Consider the following 15,658-nt stretch of genomic DNA (forward strand, 5'->3'; position numbering starts at 1 on the left):
TTATTCTAGTTTAGTGATCCTGCATAGGAGATTAAGATAAAATAACACAAAAGACTTGTAAATAAAATACATGAGACTTTTGTAGGGTTATCTTTTTCTATTAAAATTATATAAGTGGACATAGGAGATCATTTCTTTTTTGGCATCGTCTTGTTCATCCTATTTTCTGAAGCAAGGCAGCCAATAATAATAAAAAAAAAGAGATCCTTCTAATTGAATCTTAATTAAAAAATAATAGAAAAATGTTTGGATCCATCACACGTGGTAAAGAAACAAAATAGAATAATTTCGCCTGTTCAAAACCAAGAGGGGAATCTCCAACTACTAAAATTTTGATTTTTGCAACAATTACATTCTTCTGTGCAAGAAAACCTAGATAGAACAAAGAAGTTTGAATTCGAAAAAATATACATTCTTTGATGAAGATGCTCGTGTCCCTTGGTCGAAATTCGATAAAATTGAAACGAAACAAATGTGCTTGCAATAATGCACTTTATTTGGTGTCATACAATTGAACAAACAACTTGCTCAGATTAATTTTAACAACATGCATGGCCTATACAATCTTGAGAAGCAAACATAAGAAACAAGAATATGCTATTTTCCATGTGGCGGAGAAAGGACTCCGGGAGGAGGTGCTGGTGGTGGCGGTCCATAGTATGGAGGAACCGTGGTGGCTTCGCGGCGGCCTCGTGACCTACCAAAGAGGTAACAAGCAAGCGCTGCGATGAGGAAGATCAGAATCAAGGGCAGTGAAATCACAATCACAAAGCCCATTGATTCAAGTTTTTCTTCAACCTAAAGGCTCTCTTTTCCTGCCAAATTTATTGTGCACACATGTTAAAACATGACTACATTTAATACTAAAGTCATATGTATTGACGGTACAAATAAATTTTTATCAACTTGGAGAAGGGTAAAGCCGTAAAGGCATGATTTTCGGAATAGCCTTCTCTTTCTAGCCTACCGCCATACACAAAAGCGAATCCATAATTTGAGCATTATGGGTTTGAGCTTGGAATTCTATTACAACTCATTTAATTCGTTGGATTTATAACTCTTATTATTTGTTCTACTGACTTTTTACATGTATATAAGGTTCGAGTTAAAGTTATTGGGTTCTGAATGAACCTGAAAATCCTTAATGACATCCGACCTTGGTCATACGTTTGGGAGGTGCGGAAAAAATTTACTCACATTTATTATTTATACCAAACTATATTAACTTAACATGATTTAATGTAAGTACCATGTGCAGGAAGGTAATGCGATGCTTATGAAAATAACGAAAGTGGATAATACGTAATTGGAATTGTTGGCATGAGAGAGTTAAAATATGATGATAGAAACCTAATTAACAACTAGCGTTTCTTATACATTTGGTCCATTTAGCTCATTATAAAACACATGAAGAAATTACACGTTTTGCCCCTCAAATGGGCTGCTCTTTAATTTTTGCTCTTTAGCCGAACTTATGTCTAGCAGGGCATAAGTATTTTAAGGACAAAAGTCATGTGAGATATAACTTGTGGGATATAATGATGCGAAAATAAATTTAGGCCTCTCGAATTTTTTTTGTCTTGAGGGACAACAATTAAAGACCAGTACAAAATAGGGCCATAAGTGTCAATCTAAGTTGTTCGGACTCTCCAAAAATGTTGCCGTACCGGTGTCTGATCTTCAAAAAATACACTATTCTTGGAGGATCCGACACGCATCCATTGATATTTTTGAAGAGTTTGAGTAACATAGGTGCCAATGACCCCTGTAGCAATGGGTTTAAGACAGCAACAAGAAATATGGACTTTACTTGGAACTTGGAGGCCTAAAATATTGTAGACCTTTCAACATTACCAAAGTGGGCTGCATAGAGCCTAACTAAAACTGAGGTCCAGCCCAAAGATGAAATCCCTCTCATGCTTGAAAACCTGGGCTTGGACTTGACCCAATCAATGGGAATGACTTAAATTCACGGCCCAAATTATCTATGGACTGGGTACTTTTCAGATCGATGTTTGAAAAATTGCCATTGTTTTGAAACTCGTTGAGAAGTAGTCACTTTTGACACTGAAACACCATGAAGTTATATGGCTTACAAATCTAAACAAATGGAAGATCCAAAATGTTGTCATGACTTCTTTTCGAACTTAGAAAAAGTGAAATTCTATGAGAGTGCGGTGAATCTCGTCTAGGATATTGTGGTAGAGTTTCACTTTTTTAAGTTTGTAATCCATGATAGTGTCCTAAATTTCGTCTAGGATACTAAGATAGAGTTTTACCGTCATGGATTACGAACTTAAACAAATAAAAGTTTAGGATATTGTTATGACATATTTTAAACCAAAAAAAAAAAAGTGATACTCAATGATATTGTGCTGAATTTCGTCTACAACACCGTGATGGAGCGTCATGAATCCTAAAAATTGACTCTCTAAAATAACTTTTGAATATGTTTTTATTTTTCAACTACAGATAACAAGTCCTTGTATTTTGGTCAATCTATAAATTTGTTTTGATTAAAGCTTGATAAATAGTTATACAATTTTGTTATTCTTTTCACATATACTATTTCTAAAATGAATCAAGTCAAGAGTAAATATCGAGTTATAGACTTATAGCCAACAGTTTTAAAGCTTAAGGCGTGAACCATGAATTTACATGTGAACAGAATCTAACAAACTATTTATACTTTAAACTGTAGCCACCTAACTTCGAGACTTTAATCTTGTGTCGGTTTATGGTTTTGAAGGAATGATCTCCCATTTTAATATACAGAACAATGAAATTTGATCTGCTAAGAACGGTGGGATGAATGAGATCCCTCCACTTTTAATCAAAAGTCTCGAATTCGTAAATTAACAAAATAAATTTAACATGGTGTCCTCTTTTAAGATTAGTTTTTCAACTTTTGCTTCCATATTTAAAAGTTTCGTAAATATAGATCATCCGTCAAACTTCTCCTATTTCATTTTCATCCTTTTCAAATATATCATAGGAAACTGAAGACTCAATATTTATTTATAAATGACTTGGATTAGTTTGGTTGAATTAACTTTAACACATTACTGGATCGATTATGTTGAGCTTGATTGTCGTAGAATATACAGTGGTTGAATCTTTTAATTTCTGAAGATTGAGTGAATCTAACCATTAGATTTGTAGAGACTGGTATTAGAAGTTTGAATATTGAATTTGGAGTTGGTTTGACCCGAGTTGAATCAAATTTGAAGTAAACAATATGTTGGTCAAATTTATGCGCGAGTCCTGATGATCCGCTAGGGCTTGTAAAAAATTTGTTCCAAAATACGATAACAATTTCTTGTAAGTAAGTTGTGAAAGCTAATTTAAATTAGGTGAAAACTTGAATAGTGACACTGAAATAACCTATTTGTGCAAATTACTCAAATCCAAATTAGTTTAATCAATGGATACCGAATAATTATACCAAAAAAGAATTGATTCAAACTAACAAAAATGAGAGAAGAAGGGAAAATAATTCAAACAAAAATGAAGAGGAGTAAAAATACAGTACGAGAAAAAGAAAATAAAGCGTACCTTGTTAAGACGACAACACAAATTGAACTGATCAGTCACCTCTTACTGAAACTGAACTATAGTTTCTGATCCTTTAAAATCTGAAAAAAACAGTTTATTTTGGTGTTATTCATTTAAGGTGTTTTTGTTGTGTCAGGTTGTTTATTATGTGGAAGGTTCGAGGATGACAAAGATGATGAAGTGTTTGAAATGTAATGATTTCAATATAGAGTATATTGACAGCTTTTCTTTTGTCCCTTTTTATTTTATAAACTGTCCTTTTGTTTTCTTTTTCTTCACTTGACGTAGGAAAGTATGGACAAACTCTTCTAAAGTTTCAAGAATCAATACTCAGCACATAGATTTATTAGGTTGCGTTTTTTTTAACCGCACAGACAGAGACAGCTGCTTCTTTGAAAAAGATACAGATCGTTTGAACAAAATTGCATTCTGATAATTGAAAAAAAAAAAAAAAAAGAAGCCGCAGCAAAACTCTTAATAGGGTGATGTCTTTTGGCCTAGAGCGTAAACGTGAAAATCGGTTCGGGTTAACCGGTTCAAACCGGTAACAGGACCGGTAAAATCGGAACCGGTTAACCGGTTCCGGTTTCGGTTAACCGTTTGTTTATATACCGGTTCGGTTTCAATTTTTTTGGAACCGGATTTTTTTTTTTTTTTAATTGTAGCCGTTGGGGCAGCCCAATGGACCGTTGGGCAACGGTCCATTTACAAAAATGGCCGGTGCCAAACGGTCCCAAACCCATTTTTTGCCCCCCCAACCCCCCAAACTTTTTTTTTAACACTTTAACCCATCCCTATATAAACCCCTCTCCATTTCCAGTTTAATCCACACCAATTCACTCTTCTCTTTCTCTCAAATCTCAATCTCTCAATTATAGTTACTTTGCAACAATTAGCCACTTTAAATTTCTCTCAAATAAATATTATAAAGTCTTATTATAGTTTCAATTATTAATTTTGCAATTATAATATTGTTGGTGGAGTTGTGATTTTGCAACAATTCGAAGTAGCTTTGGTGGATTTGCAATTCTAGCCGCCTTCACTTTGTTGGAAATTAGTCCGACAATTTGGTACCTTCGTTCCAACTATATCTTTATTTTTCGCAATTTAATTTACGCAATTTAATTTGTTGCAATTTATTTGAGTGTGATTTAAATTAATTCTATTTAATAATGACAAAGAGATTTAGACGTGGTGCCGGTAGTAGTGGTATTGTTAGGCGTGGGCTTAATGAGGAAACATTTGTGGAAGAAACACCTAATTTAGGTATTGATGTTGGTGGAAATAATCCACTTTTAGGTCATGAGGCAATGCAACAACATTATACCGACACTTTTAATGAAATTGATGATGATGATGAAACACAAGCCCCCGAAAATCCCATAGGAGATACATGTCCTGCACAATCACATACACAAGACAAACCGCCTAGAACTCGTAAGCCAACCGCTAAAATTTGGAAATTTATGACTAAGGATAGGGAAAGCCAAACAGCTAAATGTACCCTATGTGAACAAGTATTTACTTTTAAGCAAGAAACTAGTAAGGATGGTGGAACGGGTACACTAAATGCTCATATGAGAAAGAAACATATGGATGTTTGGGGAGAGCAAACGGGTTCAAATGTGGGGGGTATTCAAATGACGATAGACCCACAAACCGGTAAAATTTTTAAGTATGACAAGAAAAAAGAGCGTGTAGAAATAGCTAAAATAGTAGCTTATGATTGTTTACTATTTTTCTTTCCTTCGGGTTTGGGGTTTGTTACTTACATTCAACGTTGTTATAATCCGTTATTTGAGGGTATTCCTAGAAGTACTTGTAGAGCGGATGTTATAGATTTGTATAAAAAATATAGATTTTATTTGCGCCATGTATTTAATTCTTTAAATTGTAATGTTTCTCTTACCGCTGATTTGGGTCTTTAGTCTTAACAAGTTAGATTTTTTTGCTATTACATGTCATTGGGTTGATGACAATTGGGTTATGCAAAAAAGAATTATAGCTTTTTTATATGATGAAGGAAAAGGTCGTCACGATGAAAATTTTTTAGCGGATTCAATGTCTACTATTATGAGATTTTTTAACATTTATAGAAAAACACTTTGTATTGCTTTAGATAATGCTTCTAATAATACAAAGGCGATTGGTCTTTTAAAAAGAGAATTAAACCCTCCGCTAAAAAATATTTTTCATGTAAGATGTAGTTGTCACATTTTAAACTTAATTGTTAAAGATGGTCTTGTGCGTTTTGACGATTCTATTCAAAAAGTTAGAGATGCGGTTGCGTTTCTTTTTTGTAATGCTAATAGGGGAAGAATTTGAGATTTTAAGAATGCTTGTGTGAAAAATAACCTTAGACCTAGGAAAATTCAAGTAGAAATTGAGATTAGGTGGAACTACACTTACATTATGCTACAACAAACATATGAGTATAGGATTCTCATACAACAAGTTCACAACAAATATAATATTAATAGTGATGATTGGTTAAATTTTACGGATTGGGAAGATATTAAGGAATGTGTTGAACTCTTAGAATTTTTTTATAATGCAACTCTTGCCTTTTCTAAACAATTCTATCCCACGATAATCGGAATTTTAGCCTACTTAGCGGAAATAGCTAGAGTTTTACAAGAGTATAAATATAAACCCGGTTATCAAGCGGCTATTTTTGATATGACAACAAAATTTAGGAAGTATTTTTTTCTCATCCCAACTTTATTTATATTGGGTTCTCTTTTAAATCCTTGTTTAAAAGTGTCTTATACTAAAGCATTGGTTGGTCAAATTTATACATTTTTAGAAATTGAAGAGGGAGTTCAACCATCTTTAGCTGAAGCCGAACTCGCTATTGATGACGAGTTTAGAAAAGTTTTTACTCATTATTCTAATTTGGAAGAACATGCTACACGTTGCTCCACGCCCTACTACTTTTCAAAGTAGCAAAAAGGGCTTGTCGGGTTTAAAAGTATTACATTCACATCCAACTCCTTCTTGTAGTGCAAACTTTGATGAACATCACTTTTATTTGATGCAGCAAAATGTGGATATCAAGGAACTAGATGAGTTGGACGTCTTAGCATGGTAGAAGAAGTACAAGGCAAGTCATCCGATACTCTCAAGAATGGCTCGAGATATCCTTACGGTTCAAGTATCAACCGTGGCTTCGGAGAGTGCATTTAGCCAAGGAAGACAACAAATTGGAGACCATAGACATTTATTATCCGACTTTAGCTTACAAGTACTAGTGTGCATTCGCGATTGGATTAGATCGGAGCGACGCAACCAAAACTTAGAAGCGGAGGAAGGCGAAGAGGAAGAGATTGAAGATTTGATAGCAAGTGGACTGGACCAGATGGAAGACTTTGGAGATATCTCCATGGCCGAATATGATATGGGGGAAATTAACCAAATGATTGAGAATTGGTGATTTTATTATTCTCCTATTTCTTTGCAACTCATGTATTATTTGCAAGTTAAAAAAAACTACAACTTGCAAATAAATGTTATCCAAGAATGAATAAAATATATGGCTCATTGAGCTTTCTTTTATTTACTTGTGTTCAATATTTTTACTTATATTAAGTTAGGAATATACTTAAAATATACTAAGAATATACTTATAATATACATCTACTTAAATTAAAAACTAGAAAGTTATATACTTGCAAAATAACTAAAATATACTAAGAATATACTTATAATATATAGTATACATATAACTTAAACACACACACACACACACACACACACACACACACATATATATATATATATATACGTATATACGAATTTATAAACTTAGAAAAACATTAAGCTATAAATAACTTAAGTTATAATATATAAGTTATAAGTATATATAGTATACATATAACTTAAACATATATATATATATATATATATATATATATATATATATATATATATTAAGTTATATGCTTAAGTTATATGCTTAAGTTATACTACATATACCTAAAATATAGTAAGAATATACTTATATATATATCAATATACTTAGGTTACACGTATATGCTATATTGCTGACTTGCTGTTAGCCTGTTAGTCAGTAAATATATAAATTTTACTTATAAACTTATATAACATATGTAAATGTACCTACAATATACTAATAGATACTATAATATATATACATATATATATATACTATATAAAAAATAATAAAAAAGAGGGTTTGGACGTGTTTAAACCGGACCGATTCCGGTTTCGGGTTTTTAACCGGTAAACCGAAACCGGTGACCGGTTCCGATTTTTAGACCGGAAACCGGCTGGTTTTATAATCGGTTACCGGTCCGATTTCGGTCAAACCGGTTGCCAGGCTTACTAGGGCAACAACATTACAAATATGAAGGGTAACTTTAAATTTTTCTTTCCAACAACTAATATCAGACCTTATAATTTGACAAGACAAGACATGAAGATTGCCAAATAATGGAGTAGCGCCAATTTAAGTGCCTTTGTTCATCTATGAACCGGTTTATTACTAACCTTTAGTTACAGCTTTGGAAACACAAACACAGCAAAGAAAAAAAGCTACTGACTTCGGTAATCATAACTACTCGGCTAGTGTGGTGAGACACATTTGATCTTTATATAATAAGTTTATACAATGATGGATCATGTAGAACTTAATTCGAGAGAAAAATGATCAGATGTAAAAATACAGTCTCACATTAACTGCTAAAAAAATTATATATAAAGTATAGTGAAACTCTTAATGGCCTAATGCCTAACAGAAACCAACCGACTTGATCTAAGACAAACTATTTGTACAAGAAGTATCTTTGTGTTGTTTCTCTCATTAAGTATACGTATTTCGTTTATTTTAGTTACTAGGTACTTTTTATACCCAGTTCATTAAAGCGTAAAATGAATAGGAACTAGCGTCTTATAATTTTCACCCACTTTCCTCCACTAGATCAAACTCTTTGAAGACCTTTCTCTGTTTCTTCTTTTAGAAAACTATGGAGTCAAATTCTACGGGTCTTTCCTTCCCAAACCTCACACTTTGAAGAGGTTCATGTGCATTTCCTTTTTACTTTTGACTTCTTTCTTTCAAATAGGTTCATATATATGTACTTTATCTGTTTTGTGCTCTTTGATTCTCTTAATACTTTTAGTTGTAGCATAAACATCTCTCTTCTAAATAATTTCTTTAGGGTAGGATGAGTGTTGGGGTAGTGAAAAGTAATATTTTTCCAAGTCGAAAAATAAACACTTCTGTAAAATTCACCAAATTCATCTCACCAAGAAGGTTCAACAAGATCCAACAATTTATATATGTACGCATTCTGCCAGACACCACAATCATATAATACAAAGTATAATGTCACACTTACGAATACAAAATCAAGAAACAGGGTACAAGAAAATATAAAGCAAGCTCTCTAGGATAGACTAGACTCTTTGAACAAAGGGTTCCATTCATATATATATATTTTTTTTTTTTTTTTTAAGCCTGTATCCAACAAGAGCTTGGAGGAGCCACAATAAAGCATTTTGAATAATTAATTAATTACCATCGACTCCTTCTTTTTCCACAGGTGTAACAAATAATGGCTAGTATGATGGCTAGTATGATCAATCCCAATATAGCCAATGGCAACGATATCACTAGTGCACGCATCTTCTAATTCTACAATTCTCTCTGCCTCCTGCATTGACACAAAAATAAAATTAATAAACAATTCTTTTTAATTAATAAACAAATCAATTGTAAGATAGAGCTCAAAAACTAAAGTGGAGTTTGAATGATTGAAATATTACAACATTAGCAAGTAGCAATTGAAACTCGGATTTATTTTCACTTAATAGAGGTTTAAATGGTTTCTCGTTTTGTTTTCACTTGATAAGAATTTAAATTCTAATCATTCAAATCTTTGATCCATTAAATACATTTACTTGCTAATTTGTTCGATCATATATTCGCGTTGAATAGATCAAATTCATTCAAATTACTAATATTCAAAACATTAGGTTTGTCTACTTAACAATTCTTACTAAAGTGACATTTTATCACAACTATCACCCAACCTCTACAACCAATTACTTTCATTGTCAGCCAACATCGCCAGCTGGCGCAAACCACTGTGGCTAACAATTAGCACTAACTACAATCACAAGTGACTAGCCATCACCATCAATCACCTCCAATATCATAGCCACCACCACTAACTAATAACCTCTACTATTGATTGTCAACCATCAAACTAGAGGCTAAAGCAGGGCTCGACAAAACAGAAAGTATCATATTACGTCGTCCTTCACCATTAAACACATGTACCACCAACCACTACCATCAATCGCTCTCACCAACTTATATCGTGCAATTACCATCTCCACCCTCCAACCACTACAACATTTTTTAGTCTCAGTAAAAAAATTATACTATAAAACATGATTTTCTCATCTCATTCCCACGAACTAGCTCACTGGGACAATGAACCAGCTCATCGGGAAAATGCATGAAAAGCGGATTCTCATTTAAACATTGGGAAACTTGATAATTTTTTGTGTGAAAAATTACTATTTAGATTTTTCCTACCGACCGGGAATAGACACTAAACATTTTTTAGCGAAACATTGAAAAATTTTAAAAAATTTCCACCGACATTCAATGGAGAATAGGCACGAACATTTCTCAGTGGAAAAATAGTAATTTTTTTTAGTAGTGAACCGTCACTGATAGTCACCTTTACTACCGCCCTAACATCACCTCTTAGCCCACCCATGCACAACCACAAACAGCTACCACTTATAAACATCATCACTAAGTACTATCCAGCTATATCACTAATTGATGTATTTCATCCAACAAATAATTATTAAAAAAATCATGAATCAATATTTTCACAACTAATTCAGGACCATAATATAAATTATTCTTCTATTTAAATCACATATTCATTAATTTTCAAATAAAATAAATGTAACGACTAAAAATAATATTCTTAAATCATGAGATCCTAGAAACGAGATATAATTAAGGGACCATTTAAATTTGATCCGTTTTACAAATGAAATGTTATTCATTCACAAAACATCAATATTTGTTTAACCTTTTTTTGTCAAATAAAATAAAAATCCAAACACAACTCACTTCTAACACCATTTTTCAACCTCAACTTTTTCAAATATCGTTCATGTGACCTACTAATAATCAAATATTTGTTCAAATTCACGTATCATAATTTCTTTCTTTTTTTTAAGTTGCAAAATTCCTCCCACCCATCCCCAAACCCAAGTCCAAATATCCGAGGTCAAGACACCTTAAAAAAAAAACTTTTAATACTAAAAGGGAAAAGGATTAGAATTCTAAGAAAAGAGAAAGTTTAATTTTCCATAGACAAACGAAAATAGGAATACATACCTTGTCTACCTAAAACTACTTGAGTTGTGTATTTCTTGTTAAATTTTTTTCCGACAGAAATAAATTCCAAAACTCACATAAACATGAAAGAGGAAGTAAGAGTTTGAGAAGCTTTGAAGAAATAAAAGAGTAGTGGAGAGTCATAATATATAGAGCATGTTTGGATGGGCTTATGCCTATAAGCTGTTTGCAGATTATAAGCTAAAAAAAATAAGTTGGATAGTCTAACTTATTTCTTTTAGCTTATAAGCTGAAAACAACTTATAAGTTATTTTAAATAAGCTAAGTCAAATGGGTCCAATTATTTTTTTAAACTTATTTTAAACACAAAATGACTTTAAGCTAACTAGCTAAACACTCAAAAAAGCTGACAACAGCTTATAAACCACTTATAAGCCAATTTAAACGGGCTCATAATGAATTGAGAAAAATAAAGAAAGGAAAAGACAGGACTCCATGAATGGACATACAAACAAACACACGATCCTCTCAACTTTCTACGTGTATGCTCTTAAACGAGGTTCCTTCTTTGTCACGACAACACCTAAACACCACATTACGTTACTTTTTCTTTTGTTTTAACTATTCGTCGACATACAATATCCGAGGGTAATTATAATTTGCCTATGTATTCTGAGAAAAAAATTATATTTTGTCTTTCGTTATATTTTTTAAATATATGATCTTTATCATTCAACTTGGACTCATATTACTTTGGACCGTTAATTTCTTTTGTTCCCACTTTTATTTCTTATATTGATATTATTTTTCTTTCGATTTAAATCTAGTCAAATGAAATCCGACTCGCTAAACCAACCCAATTTACAAAATAAACCCGCGCAAAAATTGAGTACTGTGAGTTCCAATTTTCTATTTTGTTTCTTTGCAGTGATTCCCAGTGTTCTTGACATAACTATCATTATCCCCTGTGAAACTCAAGTTGTTCTCAAGGTATTGATGATTGATGAATTCAAATCAATTTACAATAGAAGTTCAAAGAAACACTGACATTGTCACTTAGATTAAAATTGGGAGAAAATAATATTAACATAGGCGTTGTATAGCATATAAAGGCAGGGACAAGGGGAATTAACGGTTCAGGAATAAATATGAGCCTTTTTAAAAAATAAATAAATATGCGCCTAAAATTGTAACACCTCATACCTCCTAACTAAGTTACGTTCATGATTCGAGACTTAGAGACTAAGACGGGAAGTGGTTGGATTAGAATTTCCCTTGGAACGGTAAAAGTACATTTTACGTCAATATGTACGGGCCATACATTTATGTACGACACGTACTCCTTAGACGTACCTCACATGAAAGAAAATAGAACCACTGGAATTTGGCATTCCAGGCACGGCCCGAATATACGGGCCATACATTATTGTACGGGTTGTACTTCTTGGCCGTTCAATTTATACGGGAAGTACTTTAAAGTATGGACCGTACTTTTCATCACGTACCTCACAGCTTAAAAATCGTGGTTTCTGGAATTTGACACATGAGGTACACCCAGATTGTACGGGCGTACATTGGGACCGTACTTTCCCCGCTTCAGCAAATAGTATAAATTCGGGACTTCAGTTTTTAATCCCACTTTTTATATTCTCAAGTTCTAGCACGAAGTTCTTCTTCTCCTACCATCAAGATACACTAAGGCAAGCCTATTCCAAGCGCTGCAAGTGAATTCTAACATGTGTCCATGATTTCTAAACAAGAATCCATTGTTCCTAACCTAGGGTTTTCAAGAAAACTCATCTAAGGGATTCTGAATTAAGGATTTCAGATTCTTCTCCAAGTTCAGACCATTAGTTATAAGTTTTGGAGCATTAACAGGTATGTAGGATTTTTATCCACATGTGGGAACATCATTGTTCTTCCCAGCGCCACGTTCTTCCATTATTAGACGAAAGTTTACCAAAACTAGGGTTCTAGACCGGTTTGTGATAACCCTAAGTACTGTACCATCATCTACCATGTTTGTATGATTAATTCGCGATTGTGCTCTTAATATTTCATTATGATTATTGAGAATCTGTTCGTAATCCATGAAAACCCATACCAAAATTTCATGGGTTTTTAAATACAAGATATGAACTTTTATGTTTATTTTCATGAACTTCTACATATTTTCATACAAGTTATATTATATATCTATCTTCATGTTACAATACAATCACGAATCATGTTTACAATCATGTTTATATAATTCATAGGCTACAAAGCCAATTATATCCATGTTCATGCTTTGGGAGTTACAAAGACTACCAAGAAGGTTTAATACGTGAAACTACGTATGCTAGTGTAGGATAAGGATCGCTCTGCCCAGTTAGGATGATTCCTTCATGTTTACTCACTACGGGTTATTGGATCCATTCATTTCATGTTCATGTCTTGTACCCGGGTAAGGTATGAGATGACTTAGCTGATTGGGCAGAGATCATACGCCACGTGCTCACGTGGTGGTTACACGTCGGTTGTACTAAGGCTCTCCCATGTAAAATGTTTTACTCATGTTATATATGTAGTCATGTCAGATATACTCATGTTCATGCTCAGCTTGCAGTTTCAGTTTTAATTCTGTTATTTCATGTGTCTATGCTTCTTTCATTCAGTTGCTTTACTTACCAGTACAATTCGAATGCACTGACTACCCCTTTTATTTGCTCGGGGCTTGCATTTCACAATGCAGATTTACCGGACGACGGATCAGCTCGTTAGGACTTCGAACGTACCAGTTATTGGTGAGCCCTATCTTATTCGGGGTTTTATCTTTATTTATTTATTTATTGTCAGTTATGCAGTAATGGTATGCTAAGGGCCTTGTCCCGGTAAACAGTTTAGCAGTCAGACTCATGTCAGAGGTTTCATAGGCTAGACTAGTTCAGTTAAGTCATGTCAGATATTCAGAGTCGTCTAGCCAGTATTGGCTCAACATTTACATTTAATTTCAGACTTATGATTACCTAATCTATGCTTCATTCTCACCATGTATGTTATATTATATTCTACATCAGTACATGCCTCATGTTGATTCAGCAAGTAGGGGTGGGCGTTCGGTTCTTTGGTTCAGTTTTTTCAAATTTCGGTTCGGCTATTTCGGTTTTAGTGTTTTGAAGGTGGACACCGAATACCGAACCAAACTAGTTCGGTTTGGTTCTTTCGGTTTTGATTTTTTGAAGTTTGGTTCGGTTCGGTTTCGATTTTTTCGATATGCATGACGAATCCTCAAGGTCTGCCAGGTCTTAGCTTAGTCCAGTGGATGAACATGCAAAAAAACCAATTGTATGTTTTGCCCTTTCCTATGAATATTGAATCATAAACAAAAATTCAATGGTAAACCAGTAGCCATTTTTATGTTTGGTAGCACCAAACCAGTAGCCAAAACTAGCAGGTATCACCAAACCAATAGCCAAAAATTACATAACCAGTAGCCATTTAACATTTTTTGGTTAATATATAAAATTTCGATTTAAACTGAAAACCCGAAAGACCGAACTCTAAACCCCGAACACCGAACCGAACACCAAAATTTCTGAAAACTGAAACCAAACTGAAAACCCGAAAAATCGAACAGCAAAAAAATCGAATAAATCCGGTTTGGTCCGATTTTTCGATTTTCGATATTTATGCCCAGCCCTATCAGGAAGCCATGTGGTTTGCTCGGTCACATGCAACAAGACACAAAGTGTCGTGTTACGCCCAGGCCGTAGTTCGAGGCGTGACAAAGCTTGGTACTAGAGCCTAGGTTCAAGTGTATTAGGATTCTATGAAATCGTGTCCAGTGGGGTCACTTTTATGTGTGTGTGGCGCCCACACATATAAACAGTTGACCACAAAGACATCTAGGATTGTCTCACTTCTTTCATACTCTAGATCGTGCAGTTAGAACTATGCTTTCAGGAATCCTTCTAACTTGTGCATTTTACGTATTTCAAACAATGCATGCGAAAAGAAAGTACACCAGAAGGACGTCAACTAATAGCCAATGGGCTAATCTAAGGACTCTCGACTCAGGAAGTTCACACCGAGGCTCAGAGGCTTGCACCGGATGCAATGTCCCCGATCGAAACCCCAAGTACAGAAAGGCCTGCAGAGGTCTGTCCTACAGTTACTCCGCAACCTAGTGCTACTAACATAGATGTTAGGGGAGCTATCCAGCTGCTCACCCAAATTGTTGCTAACCAACCTCAACGTCAGGAAACAGCTACTAGCAGTGCTAGTGGAGGTCTGGACAGTTCTAGGACCAAGGAATTCTTAAATATGAAGTCGGAGGATCCGTAAAACTTCATTGATGGGCTTCTGAAAGTCTTTCATATTATGCATGATACCGAGACAGAGGCAGCAGAGTTGGGAGCTTATCAGGTGCAGGATGTTGCTCATATTTGGTATGAGATGTGGGAACAGTCTCACACGGAAGATGCATCCCCAGCAACTTGGGATGAGTTTGTAGATGCTTTCATTGACCACTTCCACCTAATTGAGGTCAGAGAGGCGAAGGCCTACGAATTTGAGAGACTTAGGCAGGATAGTATGAGTATGAATGAGTATTATCTCAAGTTTGTTTCCTTGGCTAAGTATGCTCAGTATTTGGTCCCCGATATGAGGGCCTTAGTTAAGCGATTTGTGTTGGGCCTTATACCTGAATTACATGGTGATGTAAATATTGTTGCTCACAATGGGATGATAACTATCACCAAGATGATCGCT

The 15,658-nt window shown here is 34.3% G+C and overlaps 2 long non-coding RNA genes across 2 annotated transcripts; both read right to left on the reverse strand.

Annotated features, from left to right (window-relative positions):
- Positions 1–316: 316 nt before the first annotated feature.
- LOC132630039 (uncharacterized) lies at positions 317–3,972 on the reverse strand. The gene is made up of 2 exons (XR_009578463.1): positions 3,556–3,972; positions 317–815 (listed from the first exon to the last, which is right to left on the reverse strand). It is a non-coding gene; the product is annotated as an uncharacterized LOC132630039 (long non-coding RNA).
- A 4,859-nt stretch (positions 3,973–8,831) lies between these two features.
- LOC132630040 (uncharacterized) lies at positions 8,832–11,346 on the reverse strand. The gene is made up of 2 exons (XR_009578464.1): positions 10,946–11,346; positions 8,832–9,230 (listed from the first exon to the last, which is right to left on the reverse strand). It is a non-coding gene; the product is annotated as an uncharacterized LOC132630040 (long non-coding RNA).
- Positions 11,347–15,658: the final 4,312 nt, after the last annotated feature.

The sequence above is a fragment of the Lycium barbarum genome, chromosome 3 (genome assembly GCF_019175385.1).
Source record: "Lycium barbarum isolate Lr01 chromosome 3, ASM1917538v2, whole genome shotgun sequence".
NCBI lineage: Eukaryota > Viridiplantae > Streptophyta > Magnoliopsida > Solanales > Solanaceae > Lycium > Lycium barbarum.